Source organism: Meriones unguiculatus, chromosome 5, assembly GCF_030254825.1.
Source record: "Meriones unguiculatus strain TT.TT164.6M chromosome 5, Bangor_MerUng_6.1, whole genome shotgun sequence".
In the NCBI taxonomy this organism is placed as follows: Eukaryota; Metazoa; Chordata; class Mammalia; order Rodentia; family Muridae; genus Meriones; species Meriones unguiculatus.
The window spans coordinates 50,717,929-50,725,180 of NC_083353.1; the positions used below are offsets into that span (position 1 = coordinate 50,717,929).

A 7,252-nucleotide genomic window follows, 5' to 3' on the forward strand; every position below is an offset into this window, starting at 1 on the left:
CTGCTAGGCCCACTGCCCAAGGTCCACAGTTTGCCCCACATGGTGCCACCTGCTTGGAACAATGTTCAAACACTTGATTCTTTGTGGGACTTTTGACACCCAAACCTTAAGGAGGACACACACACACACACACACACACACACACACACACACTCTACATCTAGACATGACACAACTAGCTGTGCCCTGACTGAGAGTCCTTCAAGGGTCAGCTGATGGACCTTAGACAAGAGGTTGGGGTGAAAGTCAGGAAAGTCTCATAAAGGATAAACACTTGGCAGTTGGAAAAGCTAGAAAAGTGAAGGCAGGAGGATCAGTTCAAGTCCTCTTTGGCCACACAGGAATGCTGAGGCCAGCCTGTGCTACAGGAGACCCTGCCTCACCAAATACAAAAGCAATAGCAAAGAGAAGATGAGGAAGGACTGCTTTTGTTTTCTGCATGACCTAGGTTCCCAACTGCTTCAAAAGTTCAAGGTTGCTGTTACACGCAGGGCCTAGCCACAAGTGCTTGTGACAACAACGCTTGAGGGTGGAGGGCTGATCAGCCATTTCCATGCTCCTGAAGCTAGGCTGCTGTCACCTCCCACCAAAAGTCATCAGATTTTCACATTAAGTGGACCTCACAGCATGCACCCAAGCTGTGGGACATACGCCAGAGAAACTGGGTGGAAGTTTACAGGAGGTCAACAAGGATGTTCACTCTTCAGAGAACGTGCATCACTCACTTGAGCACTGGATAGCAAGTCTAGTCAACTAAACCATCACACAATGAAAGGGAGACACAGGTACTGTTCAGCAACGGGCAACAAAGTGCAACTTGCCAGTTCTGTAATCAGATATCAGATTTTTGGAAGTCACAGACCATAGACCCTCCTCTCATCACCAATACCTTGGCAAAACAGAAAGGAACCTGAAGGGCTTTGTTGCTGGACCATGAAGGTTCTGTTACCCACTGCCTTTCCCCAAACATGAACAGATTAAGGTTGGAGGAAGGAGTTTTATCCAAGCCTAGACTTGGAAATTTGGGTAGACTGCCCTTGACAATAAAAAGTCCCCTGCTTCTCCAAAAAGACAGATGCTTATTTTGGGGCTTGGGGTCTGTGCAGTGCTGGGCAGATAATTCCAGCACTAGGCGGTTTTTGTTCCTGAATATGTTCTTTGACCTGTAGGACCAGCAGAACTCAAGAGCACAGACTCGACTCTTTGCTTCAAAATCATTATTGCCCTCCCCTCCGGTGCCTGATAACACCCTAGCTTGGTGCCATAATCACCCTCCTTAAAACAGAAGATAACCCATGAATGTACAGCTGCAGGCAGAGAGAAGGACAGAAGTAGGCTGGAGGGACAGGGCATGGCAAGTCTCACCAAGGAAAGTCCCATCCTTCCTCAAAGAGCAAGCTCCTTTTAGACTTACACTTATTCTATCCCTGAATTCCTTTTCAGCTGCCCTGTTCCACAATCACCATCACAAGATCTGAGCTGTCTCTAGCCCCTTTGTTGGACTCATGCCTCTTGACCTGCCAGGAAGATCCTGAGATAACCAGCTAGGAGGAGACTTAGTGCTAGAGCCCAGAGACACATTGGTGTCCTTCCTTAAGAGACCATCCCGTGTGTCCATCAGTCCTCTGGACAGGAGTCCACGGCACTTGGCCCGTACTTGTACTTGGGAAGCAAGGTGCTGAACAGCAAAGGGAAAGAGTGAGGGGCTTGGAAGGGGTGGGCAGTAGGCAGTGTCATCAGGGGAATGTATTCAAAGTTCTCCATGTACATGTACGGAAGTGTCACTGGGCGATGGATCACTCGTGTTGTGTAGTTGATATAAATACTGTGATAGCGAGATACAATCAAAGTGAGCATGAGATAGATGAAGAATATAACGGTAAGCATAATCATGCCTGAAACCAATGAATGAATAAATAGAGGCGATTGCCACAAAACTGACAGTGTTAGAGGGAAACTCAATCTGCTGAGGGTCAACAGGTCTGGTTGTCCTAGGGGAGCTGGCCAATGCTGTGATTCACCAACTCTCAAACCATTCAATCTAGCAACCAATGGCTGCCACACTTGATGGGACCAAACCCAGTCCCAGTGAGTTCTCTATGTGGCCAGGTTCCACCATTCCTCACAAGGACTCTTTATGATGTCAGAGCAAGGAATGACCTAGCCATGCTTGGGCACCAACCACACTGATTCCCCCAGTTTCTGCCCATAAGGACAGGGAAGGCATGGTAGCAGGAAAGGCAGGTAGCTAAAGGAGTAGGGACCTGAGCCAGCCAGTCAGTTCTGTCCAGTTTTCCCTTGGTGCCAGTGACCCTCTTCCTCCTGTAAGAGTCCAGTTTATGTGCAAATATGCGAAGCTCAGTGAGTGGGTAATTCCTTTCCATATTTGATGCAAAAAGGGAAAATTAACTTGTTCTTTAGAATAAGCAGTGAAATCCTAATAACACAGTCTCAGTGGAATCAGGGAGGAAAAAGCATCATCAGCTACTGCCAGTGTCATTTTGCTCTGGGGTTTGTGGGGTTCAGGGTAGGGGCAGGAAAACCCGGATGCTCTGCTAAGTCCAACTGAACACTGTTGGGTGTGGGATTTGTGAACACAGCCCTAAGACTAGTTGGGAAAACCTCCCAGGATTAAACTGGTTCACCCGAAGGCAGAGGGTGGTGGCTGTGAAGCAATAGGCTAAGACTATTGAACTCCTTTAGTTTTCCTGATGAGAGAAAATGGATCCCAAAGCCTTTGCAATGGCTTTGCAACCCTCCAGGGTGCTGACCACCATGGATGATATTGGAGCCTTAAGGATTGCATTCTTGCTAAGAATCCTGCAATGACTGTGTCCCCATTTTACAGATGGAAAACTGTGGCTTTTTGATGGTCACCATTTTTTGTTTTTTTGTTTTTCAAGACAGGCTTTCTCTGTGTAGCCCTGGCTGTCCTGTCGTTTACTCTGTATACCAGGCTGATCTCAAATTCAGACAGCCACCTTTCTGTGTCTCTCAAGTGAGAGATTAAAGATTTACAACACAGACACACACACACACACACACAAACACACACACACACACACACACACACACACACACATAAAAGCCAGGTGATCAAAAGACCATATAGTTCAGTTCAAAAATCGATTCAAAATTCAAAATTGTATGTAATCCTTATGGTATTAGTAGATTTCCCTGAATCTTAATATAATTGCTGGCTCTCAATATGTAGAATGAGTTGTTTGTCATATAGAAACTGCTGACTTTATTCCTGATGGTTTAGAATTAACTTTATTATTCATGCAACTGCAAAAGGCTTAACAAAAGTAGAAACCCTCCGTTATATATCACGCAGATTCGATCTCATACAGGCTTTCCAGGTCCATTGGTACAAGCAAATGAGGAAAGTGATCAATTACAACACCTCAACATTTCATGAAAGACACGATGTTAAAAGTAAAAGATAATTTATTTTTCTATAACTTGGGCAACAAGCAAAGAAATAATAAAAAATGTCCCACATGTCCTCTGTATAACCACACTCGACTGCGTGCTGGAAGTAAGCCTAGGGATACGAAAAAAGTGAAATATGGCAGATGGATGTGTTTCATTCTGCAGAATTTGGAAAACAAAGGTATGTACACCGTACCATAGGTGTATACCCAGGGTTTCAACGGGCAACTGCTTTAAGTGCTGAAAAGGCTTATTGTGTAATTACACAGTTATTGGAAATAGTGGAAATTTTGGGGATACCTTCACAAATTAAGACTGATAATGAACCTACATATATATCTAGTAAGATGAAGCAATTCTTTGCCTATTATACTATAAATCTTTATACTATAAATGATTTATAAAACTTTATACTATAAATGATTTATAAAATCTTTATGCTATAAATGATTTATAAAACTTTATACTATAAATGTTTTATAAAATCTTTATACTATAGCATAAAATTATCTTTATATAACTTATACTATTGTAAAGATTTATAAATCATTTATACTATAGTATAAAGATCATTTAAATGATCCCTATATAATTTATACTATAAAGGCTTATAAATCATTTATACTATAGTATACTCTAAATGATAGTATACTATAAATGATATCATTTATACTATATTTAGTATCATTTATACTATACTACCATTTATACTTTACTTATATTATACTTTATAGTATAAATATATTATACTTATACTATAAATTATATCATTTATACTATATATAGTATCATTTATACTATACTATCATTTATACTATATATAGTATCATTTGTACTATACTATCATTTAAATGATCGTATAATATAAAGGATAGTATAGTATAAATTATACCATGTATACTATATGTAGTATCATTTATACTATACTATCATTTATAGTATATATAGTATCATTTATACTATACTATCATTTATACTATATATAGCATCATTTATACTATACTACCTTTTATACTTTACTATCCTTTATAGTATACTAAAGTATAAATGATTTATAAATCACTTATACTATACTATAATTTATCCTATACTATCATTTATTGTATACTATAGTATAAATTATCTATAAATCTTTATATTATAAATTATATAAAGTTCATTGAAATGATCTTTATACTATAGTGTAAATGATTTATAAATCTTTATAATAATATAAGTTTTATAAAGATCATTTTATACTATAATATGAAGATTTTATAAATCATTTATACTATACAGTCTAGGGAGAAAGAACACAAGAGATGAAGTCTTACCACTGTGATACTAGGATGGAAAGATAAGGCTTCCCAGAACTCTCCCCAAAGGCTGTGCAAGGCTGATTAACTGTGCAAGAATATGCAAAGGGCAGAGACTTGAAGAAATGGAAGCAGCCTTAAGATCTGTCCAGCTGGTACATACACGAGGGAGGGGCTTGAGGCTGCCATGACACAGGGACACAGTGGGTTGCTCCTCCAAGAGTCTCTAGTTAGACTTGTTAGGACACCTACCACATCTTCACAGTGTGGCATGTGGTGGTGAGTGTGGGATCCAATGTGAATGGTCGCCTTGAAGGAACAAGAATAGATATGCAAGAGGTGAGTAACTAGGGCAGAATTGGTGTCAAGAGAGGGCACAGCTACCACTGCAGTCACTCCAAGACTGAGTTTTCCAGGCTTTGTTCTGAGTTGGGTCTGAGGACTCAAGCAATGTAACCTGTGATGGGTTTGGCATGTGTGTGGGTGCAGGGCACTTGCAAAAGGATGGCAGGAGGCTCTTTCTAAAGAATTCCCATCAGGCTGCTTGTAGGCCTCAGTTCTCAACATGGGAACCCATCTTGGGGCAGGTAGAACAGGCAGACTGGAAACTATAGCACTAGGGAGAGATTAGTTACAAAGGACAGAAGGAAAAGTGAATAAAATGAAGTGAAGTAATGCACTCACCTGGTGCTGAGGGTGGCTCCAAGGTCCCTTTTCATTGGAGTCATGTTCTTACATGAGGCGGCCTTTGTCTTAGCAGGTGGCAGGCAGCAGCAGCACAGATGTCTGAGGCCGTTCATGATTGTCTTCTTCACCCGCTTCCAGCGTTGACGCTGGTTGTGGGGGGAAGCTGTGCCAGTGTCCTGAGGCTGGCCAAGTGTGATGTTGTCCTCGGTCTCTTTTTGAGGGAGAGCTGGGCCAGCGTCCTGTGGCTGGCCAGGCCTGATGTTGTCGCCCTCGTTCTCTTCCTCCTTGGTCTCTTCAGTTATGATGGTATCCTCCTTGATTTCTTTTGTTGTGATGGTATCTCGTATGATGGTGTCTGGTATGATGGTGTTTCCCTCGTTCTCTTCCTCCTTGGTCTCTTCAGTCATGCTGTCCTCCTTGATCTCTTTTGTCGTGATGGTGTCTCATATGATGGTGTCTGGTATGATGGTGTTTGGTACGATGGGTGTCTGGTATGATGGTGTCCTCCTTGGTCAATTTTAGTGTGATGGTGTGTGGTAGCATGGTTTATTGGGGCAGGTGGGACAGGGAGATTGGAAACTATATCACTATGGGGAGAAGTTTTTTTTTTTTTTTAAATATGGAACACTTCACGAATTTGCATGTCATCCTTGCGCAGGGGCCATGCTAATCTTCTCTGTATCGTTCCAATTTTAGTATATGTGCTGCCGAAGCAAGCACGAGAAGTTTTACTTTGTGGAAAAGATCATATTTCCTGCCAAGAAACGGGGAGTAAAGGACAATCACTACCCAGAGGGCAGTCTGTGATGTTTATGCAGGCTGGGGGAGAGAGCAAGGGATCAGTGTGCCACATAAAGCTTTAGGGCACCTCTGCACCTCAGCCCTTCCCCTCCCCTCAGTGCTGGAGGCTACAAGAACTCACACCCTGCATGGCTTTTACATAGGTGTTGAAGATTCAAATTCAGTCTTTATGCTTGTGCAGAAAGCACTGTTACCTCACCCCTACCCAGCCCAGACCCCTCCACCCCTTCAGCCTCTCATTGGGTTTCAGAAGATTACTGTTTTTTCTTCTTGTTCTGAATGGTCATTCTACACCAATTAATAATTCTCCACTGTGCCATTCCTCAACCCCTGGCAAACACCATTGCATTTTCCTTTCTTGAAAAATTACAGTACAGTATTCTCAGTTCCACCCCTAGATATACAGAAGCTTGTCATTCTGTGACTGACATGTCACGGGAAGTATGTGTTCCTCTGTGGTGGACCTACACCTACAGGTGGCTTTCCTTCCTGTTTAAGCTGAGTAATAGTCCATGATATATAAAGGCCACACGTAGTTGGTACATTCATCTGCTTACGGACAGAGAGTTATTTCCATCGTGGCTGTGGTTAAGTGCTGTTAATATAAACAAGCAAGCATCTGAGACTTTGAATCAATTATTTTTCCATAACTATGAAAGAACTGTTGATGAATGATATGCGATTTTGTGATAATGCATCCATATTTAATTAGGTAAAATACAAAGTGTTAAGGTGATTGGCTTATTAAAAAGTGCTACACAGTGTAGCTTATTGATAAGTGCACAGAGCATCCTAATCTGTGATGTGTAACAGGTGGCCCCTGCTGACACCAAGCAGAAATGCGCATGAAGACATTTGGCTCAAATTTCCACAGGTGTTGTAACCCACATTTCAATGGAAGCAGTTTAACAAAGCAGGAGTCATTTGTTCAGTTTTCTGGAGGAGCATGAACACTAGCCTGGGATTCACCATCTGTCAGCGAGCATCTGTCAGTTGGCTCCTTAAGTGAACTGGTCCTTCAATTACTTGTTAAG

At 41.8% G+C, this 7,252-nt stretch overlaps 1 non-coding gene across 1 annotated transcript; it reads right to left on the reverse strand.

Moving 5' to 3' along the window:
- Positions 1-6,030: 6,030 nt before the first annotated feature.
- On the reverse strand, positions 6,031-6,137 carry LOC132654473 (U6 spliceosomal RNA). The gene has a single exon (XR_009592114.1). It is a non-coding gene; the product is annotated as a U6 spliceosomal RNA (small nuclear RNA).
- Between the last annotated feature and the right edge of the window lie 1,115 nt (positions 6,138-7,252).